The 21119-nt window shown below is 34.4% G+C and overlaps 1 protein-coding gene across 7 annotated transcripts in view; it reads left to right on the top strand.

Moving 5' to 3' along the window:
- The window catches only part of LOC134851129 (uncharacterized), a 42556-nt gene that overhangs the window by 17525 nt on the left and 3912 nt on the right, over nt 1–21119 (top strand). For 2 of the 7 annotated variants that reach the window (XM_063867099.1, XM_063867108.1), the window contains exon 4: nt 18359–18615. The exons of 4 other annotated variants lie outside the window; for them this stretch is intronic. The gene's annotated coding sequence lies outside the window, so the exon portion shown is untranslated. Of the gene's footprint in view, nt 1–17725; nt 17886–18358; nt 18616–21119 lie in introns of all 7 variants that reach the window. One more of the 7 variants, XM_063867092.1, reaches the window with a different exon arrangement.

The following is a 21119-nucleotide window of genomic DNA, read 5'->3' on the forward strand; positions in this document are numbered from 1 at the left end:
GCTGTTGTTCATTTTTCAACCAATCATAAAAAACCTTGGTTTTCTTCAGGGCACAATGATTCCTGGAGTTGTAATGTGGAATATGTTTATTGCAACTTGGATAATTTTTAAAATATAAGTTTTCAAGCCGAGGACAGCCCAAATCATCTAGGTTTTCAATCTTTCGGTCCAAGTACTTGGCCAAAAATTCTGTCTTTTCTTTTCCTTTAGCGTAAAAAACGGCACCGGGATTTCTCAGCACAAAACTCTGAAGTATTTGATTCAAGTTTATGTAAAGATAATCACCGTTTTCCCAATGGAGACCGTGTAAATAATTTGTTAACCAGTTGTAAGCTTTTTGTTCAAGCTTTGGTAGTATATTGAAATTCACTGGAGGTAGGAAAATGAGTCGATCGCTGTAGTCTGAAGTTGTTATTGCTAATTCTTTAACCACAAAGGCGTTTTTCTTGTAACGAAAGCCTTCCACGTCAAGCACAACTGATCTCTCGCCTAGCATTCTAGTAAATGATAAACTTCTGGTTTTTTCAACTTAATGAAAAGGCAGAACGCTATTCCACTCAAATGTCCCAATAAGCTGTTGTTACAGTTCCAGGGCAACATGTAACAGTACGTGGGACCCTGTTGATAAAATTCGTGTATAAATCCGGCCGCATCGTGCAAAATAGCGTGCAATCGTAAAATTTTGGAATTTTTCAAGTATTTGTCCAAGGAAGAGTTATCAATACCAATCAAGCCACCATAAGGTCTCAACTTAATTAAAATGTCGTAGTTAAGGTTATCAGAACTAACAAAAAACGGAGAACATGCAGCTAGAAAATAGTTGCGTCGGTTAGAATTATCAGGATAAGTTTGTTTCAAATACGTATAAATTTCGTGAATTATTTTCAAATCAATAGGAGTTACTCTGCTTTTTTGCAATTTCATTATTTATTTTTTCCAACACCTCTCCAACCTGCTGAATTTCAAGCCAGTGGAAATAAAAGTGACCTTGCAAATACCATTTAGTCTCATTAAGATAACGGTGGTAAATAATTAAATAAACCACCGGAAGTTTTTTGTATTTTGATAGCTTGTTGAAACATAGACGGATTTTTCTCTCCAAGTCTTTATCAACCCTTTTTGAGGTAAAATCAAACGAATAGTCGAATACGTTTTCATAATCAGCAAAATTCAAATCGCTCACAGTACCATACTGATGTTTTGTAGAAATGCACCAAGAGATTTGTTGAAGCTCACTCAAATAAAATTGTTCTTTGAATATTAACTCGTATTCTTTCTTTGAAATTTCCTTTGCCCTTTCGAGGAAGACGACGTAGCGTTCATTACTAAATTTGAAAAATGAGTTTTTTTCTGCGGTTGAAAACACTCTTAATTGTAAATGTTCATTATCAATATCTTCAGTACACCAAGTTCCCTCTAATTTCATTTTTCTTATTTCAAAATTTGTCAAATTTATCATTTGGTATATTTTGCCCAGAAACGGCCGCCGCCTTTTGAGAGTAATTTCAATTTACTGCCTTTTCACCATAAAATTTAGGTCATGTTAAGGAATTAGTTTACTGCTGCCAACAGTTAAGCTACGCTGCCAAATTGGCCGGCGCATTTTTATTATATACCATAAAAGTCAATTCCCCGTTCACTAACAAATTTCAACTAGGTCGAAAGTTCATTTGCCCGAAACAAATATAACAATTAATATGATTCATATAATTAACCAGGACCAATAATTAGGACCCCAAAAATTGGAATTAGAAAGAATTTTGTATCGTGTCCCTTGTTGTTAAGTTAAACTTAGCAAGATCCTAAGTAGGGGGTCTTCTGCTTTTTAGGTGGAAAATTTCTTTCGTTTACAAAATCCTAGGATGAGGGTCCTCCAAAAAATTAAGGAACCCTTTCCTAGGATTTTGCTTTACGTGAGGACCCCCCCCCCCCCTTAGGAAGGACCCCCCCCCCCCCTTAGGATCCGGGACACGATACAATACTACTAATTCCTCAAGTAAATGATAATTTATGTCTATAGTAAAATTACGCTGTCTGGGAATCCGCAACTCTAAGAGGAATCGGCAAATTGTAAGCGGAATCTGCTCATATTTGCGGATTTCGGAACAACTAGCAATAATCGTTCGCTAAGAATCCGTGATAAAACTATTGTGTCGAAAAAAGTTACATTACATGTATTTGTGCGCGGAATCCATAGAAATTTTGTCAGTGGAATCCATTGAAATTTTGGAATATGACTTAAGACTTGTCTCTCGATTCCAGTGACATACAGACACCGAAATGTGCGCCTATCCAGTGCACAGTTTGGCCCCTTAATGTTAGTATAAATAATTCAGGTCCGTTGTGATAACAATGCAATGTCTTTTGGTATTTTTTGTTTTCCGCTCAATAAGCGTCTACTTATCTAATGTCAGCTTGATGGCTGCTCAGTAATTGCTTAAAGCTTATTTAGTGCTTCTTGTGTATGTTGCTTTTTGTTGCTTCCTCTTTATTTTCCAGGAATAGTCTTACGTTTTGTTTACGCTCAAATGGGCTTTTTAGTGGTTTGACTAGGAATGTATGTTGAATTTCAGTTCATTTCTTTCGTTAAAGAGAGGGCAGACTACACCATCGAACAGCAAAAGTGGAAAAATCACGAAAAACGTGATCGATTTCTAATTTCGAAATCGGATTTTCTTTTTCAAATTTCCCATTGGAATGAAAATTTTACCTATTGATCCAGTCATTTGTCCGAATTGAATGAACTATGTTTGATTACTACGCAACCGCAGCTTGTGTTAGAGCGCGAGTCCGTTTTTCCATTAGACGTCGCTAATTTTCTTGCTGTTTTCAGCAGAAAATTCTGTTGTTTAGGTAAGCAATATAGTTCTTGTGCGAATTTCTGATCTCGAACAATGAGATAGATAAAATATTTTTGTTAGTTACTGTTTGCTAAGATGATTATTCTGAAAATGTAATGAATTGTGTTTTATATTATATTGTTTTGGAAACACTTTGGAAAAATCGTCACTTTTCTGAAAACTCCTTTGCCGATTTTTGCCAAATAGCTAAATAGAAAAATCAGCCTCTCGTCTACTCGATTGCATACTTTGCTACTTTCTTTTTATAACGTTACTTCGTACGGACCTTGGGAAGGTTCAATATCTAAGAAACTCTAGGACACATTTTAGACTAATTTTCTCCAAAACGACCCATCCAGTTTTGAGATGAATCGAAAGAACTAGTTGTAAGTTCGCGGTTTCGTAAAATTTTTTATAAAATACGCCCTTCTCGCAGAAGCTGGTGATCTCTAATATTGTTTGGGAAACAGTTATCCTCTTTGGAAAAGTCAATTTTTGACATTGTCACCATTTTTAGTTGTGTGAAGCTTCAGTTTCACCATTTTCAGTTGAGACCTCATTTGTGTAGAGTTTAATTGTTTTACTTCAAAGCACGGTCGTGTATTCAAATCCCGCTTTAGTCATGGTTGGAGGGGTCCCAGTGTCATCGGCCTCCTCAAGGTGGGACTGGCTGTGGCATAATGGATGACATCTCTCTCCCCCACGCAATAAAAAGTCCAAGGTTGAATGGTGGGAGCTGGGCCGGGGGCAAATAAAAAAAGTTCAAAGCAGCTGGGTATGGCTTCGAACACAGGTTTCCGGAATGTTTTTTTTTTTTCAATTTTTGTCTGTTGAATAGCTCATTTGTTTCAACTTTTTGTTCAACTTTCGTTTTTTTTTACTTACGACTGATAATCTATAGGCTGCAGATCGAATCCGAGACCCAGCCGAGTTTTAACAAATTTGAGGTTTATTTCTATTTTTTCTTATTGCACTTTATAGAGCTGCTTTTTGTCGTGTTCTCGCTAGTGTTTGCGAAGCGAAGCTTGGCCTTTGTGTGAACTATACGAAGAATTGTTTAGATATTGATTTGTTTTGTGAAGTAGTAAGAAGGTGACTTCATTTTACTGGTAATATTTACCTGTTAACGCACCATAAGAACTTCGGCCATTTTATGTCTTGCATTCTTGTGCCGACCTCAGAAGGTGAGACGATTTTTACATCACCCGGGATTTTTATACATCATTGCGAAGTGGGTCCTGAATAAAGTTTACCTCACTAAATAACCGGAGTATAGGAACGAGGTATGTATACGGCAACGAACGGTAACCAATAGTGCTTGAAGACCTACAGACGAACCTTCCGGTGGCATGTTAACATTCATGCATGACGTTGCACGGTTGACGGTAGTTGACCAGCTGCCAGATCGCTCTTGGAAGCCACTGAGCATTGATACCTCGGTATGTCTAAAAAGCAACCTCCTGTTTTTGTCTGAACAGGCCAGATTGGGCTGACTGTGATCTACAGTCAGTCTAACCGTTAAAGCTCATTTTTAATATCCCAATGACAATGGGTGTTTCTGAAGTTGCCGCACGAGGTGGACAGACAAGGCGTGTTATGCCTTGTGCTAAATGATGCCATCTATTTTATATTTAAATGCGTTTGACACGTATCTTGTCATGTTTAAGCGTTTTTTCGCAACAGTTAAGGGCATAACGTATCTATGCGTGCTTAACCGATATTGTATATTGCAATGCTTAAGAGTTTTTTTCGATATTCCTGTTTGAATTTAGTGTTTGTTTCACCGAGTTTAAAGTTAGCAACACAATAGTGGGATGCTGTCAGAGGTTGCGAGTTTGGTCTACAATTATGAATGCACAAATCATTTTAGTGTACGAGATACGACGATTTTTGTGATGTTTTTGGAAGTCAATTCACAAAAATACAAAACTTGAAATTCCCAACTCTGTATTTGGGTGCTGTCAGAGTACTCTCAAGGATTGCGAATCTTGCATCCAAATATGACTGCTCAAATCCTTGTAGTTTTCGAGATAAGACATGTTTTATGATTTCTTTATAACTTTTTTGAAAATTTAAAAATTTGTTAAAATTTTCAAAACATTTAAAATCCCTAAATTTCAGTTAGGTACTGTGAGGCTTCTCTCATGAGTTTCAAGATCCAAATCTTGCGTCCAATTTTTTGAAAATTCTTTAACTCAATTTGGGGGCTGTCAGAATACAATCGGGGCTGCGAATCTCTTTTCCAATTATGACTTCAAGTCTCTGTATTTTACGAGATATGTCATTTTTTGTGATTTAAAAAAAACTCAAGGAAATTTTCAATTTTTGACTTCCCAACCCTTCAATTGGAAGCTGTCAGAGAACTTCCGAGGGTTGTGAATCTCGCCTCCAATTATGACTATTCAAATCTTCTTAGTTTTCGAGATATGACGTTTTTTTTTTTGATTTTTTCAAACAATTTTCAGAAAGCTTGATTTTAATTTATTTTCAAATTTTGAAATTCATTCCTTGTAATGGAAAGCTCCCAGAATAATCCAGGGGCTGTAAGTCTTGCATTCAGTTATGACTACTCAAATCTTCTTTGTTTTCGAGATATGACATTTTCTGTGGTTTTTTCAAAAAAGTTTCAGAAAACTTTAATTTAATGTTTTTTAATGTTTGAAATTCCCAACCCTTTATTTGCTGGTTATCAGAGTACTCTTGGGGGTTTCATGTCTTTTTTTGGAGATGTGACATTTTTTTATTTTTCAATGTTTATTTGTCAAAATTTAGTTGGGTACTGTTAGTATTCTCAAGAGTTTCAAATTTTTCTTCCAAATGCGACTGCTCAAATGCTTTAGCTTCCAAGATGTGACGTTTTTTATGTCGTTTTAAAAGTTTTCAAAGAACTTAGATAAAAAAATTTCAAAAAATTTAATAGTCTTTTAAAGTTTGAATTTAAAAAAATGCAACGAAAAAAATTCGCAAAATTTGAAATTACGAACCCTGTTACTGGGTGCTGTCAGAAAACAATCAAAGGGTGCAGTTCTTCTGTATGTAGTTTTTTATGAGCTAGGAGCACCGGAGATGCGTTACACGCTCGTAACAGTGCATTATGCCCGAAAGATGGTTTGGACTCGAAAGGTGGGTACTTTAGGCAACTTGCTACCCTGTCAGAGTCAAACTCGTGGTGTTTCAGACCCCCTCAGTAAAGGTCTGGGAGACTACATCTGGTGCAATTGATTTACCAAATGCACTAGGCTGAGAACATCTCCGAGAAATTGGTCCAACATCAGTGATATATGAAACTGAAGCTACATAGGTCAAGATTCGAGCCGCATTAAAGTTTGCTTGAAGTTATATCAGTAAGGAAAAAAGTTCAAATCGTTTCACTTGAGAGTTTTTTCCCGTAAACCACTTTGTTTTGTAAATCTGTAAAAATTGGTACTTGCTTTCAATATACTTGTTCTTCTGGTAATTTGCCTGCCTTGAGAGGCTACGGTCTTGGGTTCGTTTCCCGGCTGGACCTCGTTTTTTTTAATCTATGGAATTTGAATTTTTTCTGCGAAAACTTGAATTGTCGGGCTATCGTTTGTCTGCTATTTTCTGTTGCCTCACTTGCGGAACCATGGATTTCACTTGAAGACTCCGAAAATTCTTACCGTTTTAAGAGTGGCGTATTTAATGATTGTATAAATGCAACTAATTGATTTTCAAATTTTTGTATTGTTCTCGGTTTTATTTTTTTGCTTTAAGTGTTCCTGGGCTTTATTGTTTTCGGTTTGTGTTATATCGACTTAGTTGCCTCATAAAAGGTCACTTAAAAGGCGAAATTATTTGTTCACGCGTTTTTGTGTTATAGGTTACATTTTGGGAAAATTTTCTCGACTCAACGGGCCTCTACATAAAAATAGTCGGCCTAGTAACTGCTTGGTAAATTACTAGTTAAACGCTGGGAATTGCGTTTGTGGACTTAATTTCCTAAAATTGGTTATCATTGGAGACGTTTGTAGTTTCTTTTCCCGAAATTTTCAAATAATATTTTTGCTCAGTGGTTACCGTATTATTTTCTATCCGCTGGTTTGATTCGATGTGTTTGATGCATGCCAAATGTCTGCATTTTGAACTAGCGTTTCACCTGACACATGTTTAAGAAGACGCTATGTTGAAATGTAAAAATGTTTTCAACGTTCTAAATTTTTTAAATAAGAATGTAGAATCTTTAAATCCATACGAACAATAGAATGCAAATTGCTTTGTCATGTACGGTTTTCACCATACAATGTTGGAGCGCCAATGCTTTTAACTCTACAGTGTGTTCCTTTCGCAATGCAATATTTCAAAATATGTTTATTTTAAGTGTTGATGTCACAAAAATTGACATCAGTTACCCTGTGGAGGGGTTAGCAGGGTCAAATTTAGGAGTTGTTATAGAGCCTCAAAGTCCTACTGCTGAAATCCTTTTGTTTGTTGAAATATGACCATTTTTGTAATTTTGTGACTTTTAATCAAAAGAACTAAGTTAAAAAATCACAATTCTGAGGTTTTCAATCCAGTGACAGTGTGCAGTCAAGATACTCCCTGTGATTGCAAATCTCGCGACCAAATATCAAGTTTCAAATCATTTCAGTATCCGAGATATAACTTTTTTTTTGAAAAATTTTCCAAATATAATCTATATCTATACTATATTTAAATGCGTGTGACAGCTATATCCCATGTTTAAGCATAATAATTTTACATGTTGATTGAAAGAATTTTTTCTAATTTCAGCTATATCATTTATTGCATATTATTTTTGCATGTTTAAAAAAAAGAATTTTTGAACGTCTTAGTTATATCGTTAATTGCAATGGTTAAGAATTTTTTCGATGTTCCAGTTTAAATTCAGTGTTTATTTCATCAAGTTTGAACTAAGCAACCCAATAGTGGGATTCTGTCAGGGTTTCCCCAGGTTTTGAGTTTTGCGATTCAGGCCTCCATATATGAATAAACCAATCCTTTCAGTTTACGAGATCCGGCAATTTTCGAAATTTTCTGGACAATTTAATAAAAAAAAGTTTCTCAATTTTTAAAATTCCTATCCTGTAGTTGGGAGCTGTTAGGGTACTATCAGGGGTTGCGAATGAGTATGGCTGCTCAAATCCTGGTAGTTTTCGAGATATGACGTTTTTTGTGATTTTTTCAAAAAATATGAAACTTAAATTAATTTTTTTCTTTAAAGTTTGAAATTCCTTACTTGTATTTGGGAGCTGTCAAAGTAATCTCAGGGGTTGCGAGTTCGGCCTCTAATCAAGAATGCCCGAATTTTTTTAGTTTAAGAGATAAGATGATTTTTGTGATTTTTTCGGAAACTTTCAGAAAACTCAAATTACAAAATAATTCAGAAAAGTGAAAATCCCAACACTGTAGTTGTGTGCTGTCAGAGTACTGTAAAAGATTGCGAGTATTGCCTTCAAATAAGTTGTTCAAATCTTGATGTTTTTCGAGATGTGACATTTTTTCTGGTTTTCAAAAAAAAACGTTTCTTAGAAAACTTGCGGTTGAAGTTTCAAAATTTGATTTTCCCAACGTTGTAGTTGGGTACTGTAAAAGTACTGTCAGGAGTTGCAAATCTTGCGTGCAAATGCGACTGCTCAATTGCTCTTATTTTCCCGGATGTAACGTTTCTGAGGTCACTTTAAGTTTTAATTTTTATAAAACTTCTCAAAATTTTATGGTTCTTCAAAAATTGTATAAAAAAACTTGAATAAAAAACTTTGCAAAATTGGTAATAACGAACTCTGTAATTGGGCGCTGTCAGAGTACGCTCAAAGAAAGCAGATCTTTTTTAGAATATGTGCGGTTTTTTATGAGTTGTTAAAAATTCGGAGTATCGGAGGTGCGTTACACGCTAGTTTTTCAAATAAAAATGTTCCAAATTTTTTTTGTTTATAGAAATAAATTTGCGTTTGAAATAATTTTTTACAAAACTTGGCCCTGTGGTGCGATGATTTCAATGTATTCCGAGGGGTTGTAGAGCGGGCCTGCAAATGTTATTGCTCGAATCTTTTCAATATGCGGGATGAGACTTTTTATGATTGTTTTCTGTTCAAAAAGTTTGTATTTAAAAAACATCTTCAAGTTTGAGTTCTTGACCTTAAGATGGTGTGATCTCAAGGTATTCTTAGTGGTTGCAGATGTGGCCACAAATATGATTGCTCGAATCTTCTAAATATGCTGGATGATACTGTATGATTTTTTGAATTTGAAAAATGTATATCGAAAGCATCTCTAATTTAAAATTCTCGGCCTTATGGTGCGATGATTCAAGGTACTTCCAGAAGTTGCAGATTTGGACCCCAAATAAGATTTCTCAAATCTTTCCAGTTTCCCGAGGTATGACCTTATATAAATTTTTCTTCAAATTTGAGTTCTTTTTTTGATCCTATAGAATGTTTTTGATCCTCTCGATAAGCAGTTTGAGCTGTTGTTTAATCTCTAATTGTGTAAAATAAATGTATTGACTTTTTATCTCTCATTTTTTTTTCGTTTTCAGGGATCTACTCGGTTGTAATACATAGCTATGCTTGAAACACAACTTTGCCGAACTTGACGCGCAATACATTGAAAAGTTGTTAAGCTACTGATTCAATGAAATCAATCGACATTTAAGCCAAGGCCGTTCTACGTTTCGATATAACTAACGACTATCGGATAAAAAAAAGGTAGTTGAAAACGGTATTTTGGCTAATTAAGAGTACTAAACCAATCCGAAGTCAAAGATTTTCGTGGTCAATCTAATTTGAGAGGTTGTTAAATGCATTTTCATAGGCAGTTTTAGGCAGTTACTTAAGGTTTAATTATCCCCTATCAGATATTTCGGGTATTTTCGATTATACCCGTCTTTTCGACTCTGAGGGGAGCCTATAGCTAGTTGCTTTTCGCAGAAAGAGACTTGACCGTTTCAGTCTGCGAGGCGTGAATTGAATTAGTTAATCAATCATTAGCACTGTAAATACGTCTCTCTACATTTACTGTCAGTGTTTCTGAAAGGCTTGTTTGTAAAAGTGCTTTATCCAAAATCCGTTCATTACTTCGTCTGCAAAGAGCAACGTGATTAGAGCCTGTTCTTAATTTTGGATCAAACATCGTGAACAGTATGTTAAAAGTCAAGCAAAAAATTTGAAGTCAGATTTTACGATTCAACTCTTAATAGCGCACAAAAAAGCAAATGCGTATTTTTTTAACCTTAATTAGATACTTATGAAGTTTTTTTTTGGCAATTTCTTCGAAGTAGTAGATAATTATAAATGTTACTTCTTGCTTTTTTTGATTGGTAAAAAAGCGGCTCTTCTACTTTTGCCCACCACATGTGATTTTTTGTACGTAAACATCATTTTCACAGTGTAATCATTGACTTTACCAAGTTGTATTATATTAAGAGGAAAAATGTTACAAATTGCGTAATGAAACCGCATGCCAATTTTCATGACATTACTACGTGAAAATCAGAAAATATCATATGGTGGAGAAAGGGTAGAATAGCCAAAAAGCCTATTTTGAAGGTTTTTTAAAATAAGTTTAATTGAAGTAAATCAAATTTTTTATTAATCTAGAGCTTATGTGCTCCAGCGGTTTCGGGTTATTTTTAATAGGAACGTATGAGTTTGCAATATTACGGGTGAAAAATTGAGACAGCTCAGCCCGAGATATTTCAGCCATTTAATGATAACAAAATTTCGGAAAAATATTGAAATATTGAACCAAATATCAATTTCTAGGACCAGTATCTTTACAAATTTATAACTGAACACGGCATTGACGAGCTGAGAATGCTGACTTTAATGCACTTGACTTCACTAAGTAAGTAGTTTTGTTGCGATCCAATCAATGTTGGCTTTTAATCAACATTATTTGAAAGTTTTTGGAATGAAATTGGCTGAAATGATTCGATTTTCAACAGGGTGGATTGTCTATGTTATTTTGGCTGAAATATCAAACACATTCAATAAACATACCAGTAATTTGTTTCGATAGCTTAAACGTCTATTTCGGGTCTGAAAATGTCAGATTTTATCATCTGCAGCAATTTTTCCCAGCATAGTATAAACTATTTTGAGAAGGATTGACATATTCGTTTATGTTGGGAGGCGACAGTTGGTAACAGACAACAATTCGTAACAAGGCATTGGCAAGTAGCGTATTACCTAGTAAAAAAGATATAGTTGAAGATAACCAATAAAACCCGCTGCAGATGATAAAATCTGATCTTTTCAGACCTCGAATGGATGTAATTGTTGAAATAAATCATTAAAGCATTAATGAATGTGAACTGATATCATTAGAGCTCGATCAGCAAAGTTTTTTAATCGAATTGAAATAAAAGTTCCCGAAATACCGTGACAAAAAGAGTTTTACGTATATAACCGATACGTTTATATTTCTGCATTAGTATTTTTCAAAATGATTTATATTAACGGTTTTAGAGCAAAGCATTGACCGTTATATTTTGGAAGTATAGAAGCCTTGTTTCTGAAAGCAAAATTTGAATTTGACAGAAAAAATAACTTAGGATTCTTCTTTGGTAAAAAGTTCCAATCGTTGCTCGTTCGTTAAAGGTTCGTTTTGAGTTGAAATTAAATTCGGTTTTCAATTAAATTTAGTTCTGAATACTGAAAATTGCTTCTTACAAAACCTAAAGCAGAAAACATTTTCGTGAGTGCCGATTTGTGTTTTTGTGTCACGAGAAGATATTCTTGTTCTGCTGGGTGTTATTTTGTAGTCAAGTCATGCCTAGCCATCAATCATGCGAAGGAGGAGCCGGTGGACCATCTCTGATGTAAGTATGGATTGACGTCCACTCGTCCACTTGTTGCTGTGCTTAGATAATTTTGAAGCGCTTCGTGAATTTTGAAATTCACGGAAGCAACATTTTTATAGTCGAAAGCTAAACGTATTCACTGGAAGCAGCTTTGCAGCTGTCTCTCTCATTTTCTCGAAAATTTAAGTTATAGTATTTGGACTCGATCTAGTTTTTAAACTTTGGAAGAGCAAGTGTATCGCAACTGGTTACTGCTTTTTTGCGTTATAAAGTTTGTTCACAGGATTCTTCTGCTGGACTCCTCAGCTTGATTTCTTAGTGTAAAAAGAGCCAGATACGCATTTTGCCCATGATGTAGTGTGAAATAACAAAGCTCATGGGCAATTGATTTGAATTTAACGTCAATTGAAAATCATTTTGATTTTTTGTGTAATTTGTAAATTTACCCTTGATTTTGCGTTTGTTATTTTTTTTTGTTCAAAAGATTTAAGATTCGATTAAAGTGGGTCAGACTCTAATATGGTCGCAATTTTTTTTTCAGGAAGTCTTCAAAATTGTTCAGGCTCAATTTTGCTTTTTCGCGGTTTTACTTTTGATTTCTGTTCAAGTTCAGTTCATTTCTTTTGTTACAAGGAAGGCAGACTCCACTAACAAACAGCAAAATTATAAACGTCACAAAAAATGTGATCGACTTCTTTCTCTGAAAGTGGCATTTAATTTTCAGATTTTCCAGCGAAGTAAAAGTTTTTCTTATGGATCCAATTTTCTCAATTTGGGTTAAAAGTTTATCAATGAAGTGCCAATCGTACAGAGTTTTAAGGCTATCTATTTTTTTCATTGAAATTCAAAATGAGAAAAAAAAACAAGTCAGTGTTTTTTTCGTCTACTTGCGTTTATTGACTCTTTTCCACTGCCTTTAGTCTAAGTTTTGATTTAAATAGTGTCGGTTTTTGTAATAATGGCTTAGCCACCTCATAATGCGTAGTTTGAAGGTCATGTATAGATTTTTTTGTCGTTTTCAGGGATGTTGGGGGTACAAACCGAGAAAATTTTGGCATGGGGTAAGTATTGTATGCTTTTTAACGCTGTGGTTTGTGTTTCTCGACAAACGTTTCTCAAATTGAACTTCATTCGCGGCAATCGTATCAATATTTTTATAGATGTTGTTTTTTCGAACTTTTTAGGAAACGAATTTTTGGGTGGTTTTTGTCTTTTTCTGGTAGCTAATATTACGAAGTTTTTTAATACGGCGTTTTTGTTTTTCTATATAACTAATTGTTTGTTTCGGAGACACCTGAAAAAGTTCGTTTTTTTTTCTGTCGACTTCATGGATTTTGCTCAATGGTATCAAATTCGAAGAAAAATACAATTATTGCTTTAGACCATAATAAATTTTAAACTGAAAATTACAAAATCGGTATTTCAAAATAAGGTAATTTAAAACCATCTAATTTTGTTTATATTTAATAAATATGTCAACGCATCTTTTTGAACTTCGAAAAACTTTCAGAAGTATGCAGAAATTGAAGTACAGTTTGGTTTATTCAGTTGAAAACCCTTGCCCAAAATAGTCACCGTTTTCAAAAACTCTTTAGTTTCAAAATATTTGAAGAATTTGATTAAAACTCTTTTACAATGGCCGTTTAAAAATCTACTGCGCAAAAATTTAAATCAAATTCGTTAAATATTTTGAAACTGTGAAAGGAGTTTTTGAAAACAGTGACTATTTTGGGCAAGGGTTTTCAACTGAATAAACCAACCTTTACTTCAATTGCTGCGTACTTCTGAAGGTTTTTTAAGTTCAAAAAGATGCGTTGACATATTTGTTAAATATAAACGAAATTAGATGATTTTAAATAAATTACCTTATTTTGAAATAGCGATTTTGTAATTTTCAGTTTAAAGTTGAAATAGGTCCATTGATGCACTAATTGTATTTTCATTTGAATTTGATACCATTTTGCCCTAAAAAGTATTTGATAATTAATATTGCTGCTGAAAAAAGTTCTGATGTCATTTTGTTTATTTTGGTCTTCGGGCTTTTTCGTTGAAAATAAAATTTCCAAATGGATGTTTACTGTTATAGAACGGAACATTTTTCAATTTTTGTTTTTATCAGAATATCGAATTAACCTGAAAATTGTCATTCACAAAAGTAAATTTCGTTCTGAAAAAGTTGAGTTGTTATATATTATTTGACCCTGATTAATTCCTCAACTATTACTTCTACTTTCGCAGCAACTGGCTCGTTCTTGCTGTTTCAAAAGGATATCGAAGTTACCGATAATCATTTCTGTTTCTATATCAGAGAAACATTGAAATTCCCTATTTTTCACACATTTTTTTCATTTATTTTTCGTTAAGAGAAATAGACTATGCGTGGACAGGCTGCAAAGCCTTTCATAGATCCTCTGAGAATCGGAGAATCGACAATTATTATTACTAATGTCAGTCCGTTCTTAGTTCTCGATTAAAAGTTAGGAGTTTTTGTTTGTAGTTATTGAGCGTTGCATTTTTCTATAGATTTGAAATTGTTTTGATATTTTTGCTCTGTAACAATTAGCATTGCCTTTATTGATGTTTTTTCTTAATTAATTTTTCATCTCTTATTTGTCGGGTAACTCTACTGAGAAATGGTTACTGGCTTATTCTTCAGCTTTTTTCAGAAGTCACACGTTTAGGTTGTGTGGTTGAAGTCAATCAAAGTTTGATCACGCTCAAATTAAATTTTTCCAGGTTTGACTTCGCTTTCTTTTGAGCTCAATCCAATGCGTGTGGTAAAACGAAGGCAAATAACGCTCCCCAATTAAGATAGTGCAAATTGTTCGGAGAGACGTCAATAACTTATAGTTTTGATAGATTTTTTCTTTCAAAATTTGCATGCCAAGTAAAAAGTATACCTTTTAGTTTAGTTTCGCTTATAGGGTTAATTTTCTGCTGCGGAAGATCTTTGAAATTTAACTGGCTCAATCGTGATGTATTTCTTCAAGTTGCAAAAAAGTGATAGTTTTCAATTTTTCTGATGGCTATGTTATAGTTTGTCATAGCCAGGCCATCGTTAACATCTAATGAAAACTGCAATTCTACCATGATTGCGCCATAGATTCAAGCGACGAACGATTGCGGCTTTCTTGGCCCCAGCTCACGCAATGAGAAAACGGAAGATGGATTTGAAGAAACAAAAGGAAAACGAGTTAGCATTGTGTCGAGATCGCCGAGAAGTGATCAATTCGGAAGTGTTGAAATCTTTAATTCCTGGTCTCTCCATTGACACAGCGCCAATTGACTATCAATTGAAAGGTTGTAAACCCACCTTTGGATTGTGGAAATATGTTTTTTGTCTACTGTTTTTTTGTTTCTTCGCTGAGCTTTATTCGCCGCTGAATTTTGAAGTAACTGCCTTCCTTTTTTTAACCGATGGAACCGCGACGCGGATCGAATTTTGTAGATACATTGTTTGCAGTTTTTAAACTCATATGTTCGAAAGAATTCAATCTTTCTACAGTTCTTAAAGCATAAATGAAACACGAAGTGACTCGTTTATGTTAATTGTTAGTTAGTGCTTTTTTTCTCGGTGTTGCTTTTGGTTGCTACCTTTTATCAATCGATACAAACAACAAAAATTCAGATTATTTTTGGTGTGTCGCTTTTTAGTTAGAATGAACGAGGCAGTATAAGTATTTAATGCATTCCCAGTGCCGCAGCACGAAGTGAGCGCGTATGATCAGTTGGCAGAAACATCCTAGGTAAATGCAACGCCAACGTCAACAATTTCTATCTATCTATCCCATTTAATATTTAATAGCGGGTTTTACTATTTTGCCACGCTTAAGCTTTTTCAACATTATTTTTGCATGTTTAATAACGAAAGAGTTTTTTTTCACATTTTAACTATATCGTATATAGAAATGTCTAAGATTTTTCTTTTTCAATTTTCCAGTTTGAATTCAGTGTTTAAAATTAGCAGCCCAATAATGGAATAGTGTCAGGATTTCCCCAGGAGTTGCGAATTTGGCCCCAAATCCTTTTAACTTACAAGATACAACAATATTTGTGACTTTCAAGTGTTCAGAACACTCAAACTAAAAAATAAAATTACAAAAGTTGTTATTCTCAACCCTGTTGTCGGTGCTGTCTGCAGGGTACTCTCAGGGATTGCGAGTCCTGCCTCCAAGTATGACTGCTCACATCTTTGTAGTTTTCCAGATATGACGTTTTTTGTGATTTTTTTCCTAAGTTTAACAGAAAACTTAATTTTTAGTTTTAAAATTTGAAATTCTCAACCCTGTAGCTTGGTGCTGTCAGTGATTGCGAATCTTGCCTCAAAATATGACTGCTCAAATATTTGTAGTTTTCGAGATTTGACGTTTTTAGTGTTTTTATTAGAAAATTTTCGGAATACTTAGTTTTAAAAGGTTTCACATAATATGAAATTCTCAACCAAGTCGTTGGGTACTGTGAGAGTAACCTCAGGGGTTGCAAGTCTTGTGTCTAAATGCGACTGCGCAATTGCTTTTAGTTTCCGAGATTTGACATCTGTTGTACTTCTTTAAAAGTTTTCAAAGAACTTACCTACAAAAATTTCACGAAGTTTGAAATTCCCTACTTTATAGTGATCCAACTTTATTGTCAGGGTACTGTCAGGTGTTGCTATTCTTGCCTCTAAATTTGAATTCCCAGATCCTGTTTGTTTCCGAGATGTGACTTTTTTATTAATGATTTTTTTTTTCGGGAAACATCGGTTTAAAAAAATTCACGAAATTTGAAATTCCCAACCCGTTAGTGGGGTACTCTCATGTAACTCTCAGTCGTTACAAATCTGGCATCTAAATTTCTCCAAAGACACTAAGTTTTCGAGATATGACGTTTTTATGGTTTTTTAAAATTTGAAAAATTTCATACATTTTAAATTTCGAAATAAGCAAACCCTGGAATTGGGAGCGGTCAGAGTACACTCATAGGCTGAAGATCTTGTTTCCAAAATATTTGGTTTTCCATGAATTACACGCTAGTGTATTCCTAAAACAGATACGTAATTTCGAGGAAAAAAAAATCCATTTTGAATCGAGTTTCGAAGATGCAGGGCTGGCACTGCATCGAGTTCAGAAAAATATTCAAACTGCCGTCCCCGAAAAACATTCAATCAGTGCCTGAAGAAATCGCAAGTTTTTAGTTTCAGGGCATGGTTTTTAGTTTCAAATTTCCCAGCGAAAATTTTGTTGATTTTCTCGCCTATTGATCGATTTTCCTCCAGTTGCCTGGGCTTATCGTAGTTTTTTAAATCATAAAAAAAGTATCTCCGAAAACAAAGAGCGCTTTCAGATGATTTGTTATTTAGGAATAGTGAACTGAAATAAAACGGAACAAATCTGACTTGTTTTCCATCATTTCATTATTACTATTCCAACTGTTTGTTAGCAATGCTTTTCAATGTCAATGAACAAAGTCAAGAGATTTTTTTCGGTCTTGAGGCACGTTCCGTTGAGCTCCTCTGTTGGCTATGTTTTATTGATGCATTTACACGTGGATTTTCTATTCTTAAGCATTTTTCTATAAATGGAAGTGATTTTGATTTATTCCTGTTATGATGCAGGTAATTGAGTTCGAATCCCTCTTGGTTCCGGTCGCAGGGTTACCATTGTCATTCGCTACCTCTAGGCGGGAAAAGCTACGGCAAAATGGATGAAAAATACCACCTCCATTTTGACAATGGAGTGGATAGGGCTGAGGGATAACAATTTTTAAAGAATAATTGATTAATTTGTAAATTTTTTTCTTAGTTTCAAGAAAGCAGTGAATGAAGCGTGAAGTCTTGAAGCCTCTAAATTTTTTTATTTTATCTGATTTCAAAATTTTTAGAAATAAGTCAGGTTTGTTCTCTGCTTCATAAATGATTCATTTCCGTGAAATTAATTTGTCAACTGAGTTTTTATGAATTAAAATTGTGTTAGAAAATGGATGGAGGTTACTTCTGAAAGATTTTTGAATAAAAAAAACGTTCAGTTTATTTTTTTAATATTATTTCACATATAAAATATTGTATCGCTAGTGGTACGAAAATCCGTTCAGCTTTTGTATTAATGGTTGTAACTATTGTTCGTAGGCTTCTTCACCTTTTTCCTGATGCTGCTGATTCCGAGTATTGTTACTTTAATGTACACCGTGCCCAATCACTGGTACGCCGACTGTTTGCTCTACAAAGGAGAGCCTCAGAAAAATGTTCTCGTGTTCAAAAAGCCGCCCAACGAGATCAATGAGAACCCGTAAAGTCTTTTGTTTTCTCTTATTTTCTAAGAACTTTCATTAGTAAAGATCAGTGTTTTTTTATTTTTCTAAGAACTTTTGAGAGTATAAATCACTTTTTTCTCTAGTTTTCTAAGAACTTTTGAGAGTAAAAATACGTTTTTTTTCTAGTTTTCCAAGATTTTTTGAGAGTAAAAATCACTTTTTTTCGCTAATTTTCAAAGATCTTTAGAGAGTAAAAATCACTTTTTTCGCTAATTTTCAAAGAACTTTGGAGAATAAAAATCACTTTTTTCTCTAATTTTCTAAGAACTTTAGAGAGTAAAAATCACTTTTTTCTCTAATTTTCTAAGAACTTTGGAGAATAAAAATCACTTTTTTCTCTAGTTTTATAAGAACTTTTGAGAGAAAAAATCACTTTTTTTCTCTAATTTTCAGAGAACTTTTAAGAGTAGATAGTTTGGGCTGGGTTTGTTATGATGGGTTGGTTTAGAGAGGGCATATCGGATTCGAAGATCCACAAGATAGCAGACAGACAAGGAAGTTGCCTAGGAACGTCCGATATGTTCTGTTCGACTCTAAGTGAGAAGAGCAACAGCTATGACGACAGTGTCCAGTATACTCTTGCATGTTACTGTACAGAGAGGGTGGACCTGGTTGACCTTTGGGATCCCGGACTGGTCCCACGTGACCCAATTCAAGAGTATTTCAAGCTCAATGAGTCCAATGAGGAAGATGCGGCAATTGATGGTTAATAGATAAGACTTCGCTAGAAAAGATCAGATCGCATTTGGTTTCAGATCGCCTGATCAATAAAAGTATATAGATTGAGTTGATTTTTTGAAATTTCGCCAATTTAGTGGGTTTCGATTTTTCAGTTAATTTTTGTTGTTAACCGGAAGGCAAACTCTTCTATCGAACAGTAAAAGTGTAATGGCCACGCAAAACGTAAACTGCTTTCAGTTTCGGAAGTAGATTTAAATTTAAGGATTTACCACCTAAAAGTCTATAAATAACCGCTCGGTAAATGAAAGCTTATTTGATTTTTGATTATGAGTCGATGCACGTTGTTCAGACTCTTATATAGGTCGTGATTTTTTCTTAAGAGTAATGAACGTAGTGAAGACACTTATATAGGTCTTGCTGTCTTTTTTTCAGGAAAAAGTCTTAAAATATGGATGCACTTTTTGAGTTAAATTGAAATTCATCAGCTGAAAGTGACGTAAATAGCATTCTCCAAATACGAAAGTGGAAATGGCGCAAAAAACGTGAACGGTTTCTAGTTTCTTAAAAACTTCACTAATGAAAAAAATCACTTCTTCACTAATTTTCTGAGAATTTTTTTAAGAGTAGATAGTTCGATTGTAAAGCTATGATGGTTTAGAAATTTGGCTTTTCGCAGTTTGACGTCTGATTTTTTTGAATTTACTGCATAACGTTTGTTCAATGACAGCAAACTCCACTATCGAACTGCAAAAGTGAAAAACTCACGAAGAACTTGAAAAGTTTCTAGTTTCGAATGTGGATGTTTATTTAAGGATTCTCGGCGGAATAAAAGATAATCTATTGATCAAACTTTCTCAAACTGGGTTAGTTTAATGAAAAAAATTCTCAATCAGAAATTGTTTCAGTAATTCAAAGAACTTCAAGACCATCTATTTTCTTTGAAATTCAAGATTTTCGAAAAAATACCAGTTGCTATTTTTTCTTTCATTTACTTGCGTTCATTGGCTCTTTTCCAACTGTCTGTTGGCTATGTTCTGATATCATCTGTAAAATGATTGTGAAAAAAATATTTTAAGTGATCTGAATATCCGTCGCAACCCTTTTTTGCGTGATATGTTTATCAGTTGGTTTTTCAAACTCGGGTGGCTGAAAACAAATGATCCGATTCATAGAATATCAACAAGTGAACACAGAAATGTTGCAGTTGGAAAGCAAACAGAACCCAATTCTTTGTGCCATAGTTTTGATAATAATAATTATTGCTTCCATAGGCTGTTCCGTCGTGTCAGTATTGGCGGTTAAATGGAAGCCAGAATTAAGAATGAGTGGCACTTTTCATCTAGTTCTCAATATAGTATGTCTCCTTTTGACAGTGTTTAGCATGGCTGTTATCATAACATCTCTGCGAGTTATCAAAGGTTTCGGCTCTCAATGTAAATCGCTTACATTTGTCGTATATTTGGCAGTGATCGCAACTGTGCTTATCACAGCCTGCTGGTTTATTTCGTTGATGATGACGGGGCTTGCAACGGATTTACGCCGAGCACGATATTTGGAAAAGCGGTCAACTCTAATAGCTAAAAGATTTCGAGCTAGAGATAGGATGGCTTATTTTTCACGGCCAAGTCAGCAGCAAAGGTTTAAAGGAAGAAGCATAATTTTTTTTCAAATGATTTTACTTCTCTCAATTGCACGGCCAATATGTTTTTTTTTGGTTTCGATTACTCAAGCAGTGAGAAGTAAAGGTGAACTTTTTCCGCACGATTTTTAGTACTTCAAAAAACGTTCGTAGGAGTCAATTTTGGTACCATTTTTGGTCCTTTCAGTCAGCATTGAAAAGATCTCGCGTCGCGAAAATACGGTTAAAATTTTTTGCTAATCAGACGTAATTATCAGATTTTAAACATATTTAGTGCCAAAATAGGAGTTCTGCCGAGTACCCTCAGTGCACCCTTGTTCGCCGCTGATAAGCGTATTTCAGAATCAATCAGGTTCTCTTTGTTAATTCCCATTTCCGACCAGGTTTCTATCATCATCACGCTTAAGATTATTGCTTGTAACAAATTTATCGGACAACGTCTTAATATTTTGAAATAATTCTGACCTTGAGACAGTGATATGGCATTAAAACTGCAATCAAAAATTTCAAAACTGCATGTGAACGGACAAAAGATCAATGCAAAATGATTGCGCTTTTTCGTAGAATTTCATTTTTGCCCTATTTCAAGAGCACAATTGAAGAAAGTTTTTCATTAAACAACGATTTGCCATGTAATTTTTCAAAGCAAAAAAAAACACATTAAATGCCGACAAAAAGGCAAACGCGAAACTTCAAAGAGTTGTTTCGTTTTGGTTTAAATTTGAAGGTCAGAATTATTTCTGAAGTTTAATACGTTGTCCGATAAATTTGTTAAAAGATATAAATTTTAAATTTAACTCGCTCACAAGCGGTAAACACACTTGAACTGCGTACTACTCTCTTCACACTGATGCCTAAATCTGACTCGAAAACCCGAGTTTTTTTTTAG

This window comes from Symsagittifera roscoffensis, chromosome 1 (assembly GCF_963678635.1).
Source record: "Symsagittifera roscoffensis chromosome 1, txSymRosc1.1, whole genome shotgun sequence".
NCBI classification, from domain to species: domain Eukaryota; kingdom Metazoa; phylum Xenacoelomorpha; order Acoela; family Convolutidae; genus Symsagittifera; species Symsagittifera roscoffensis.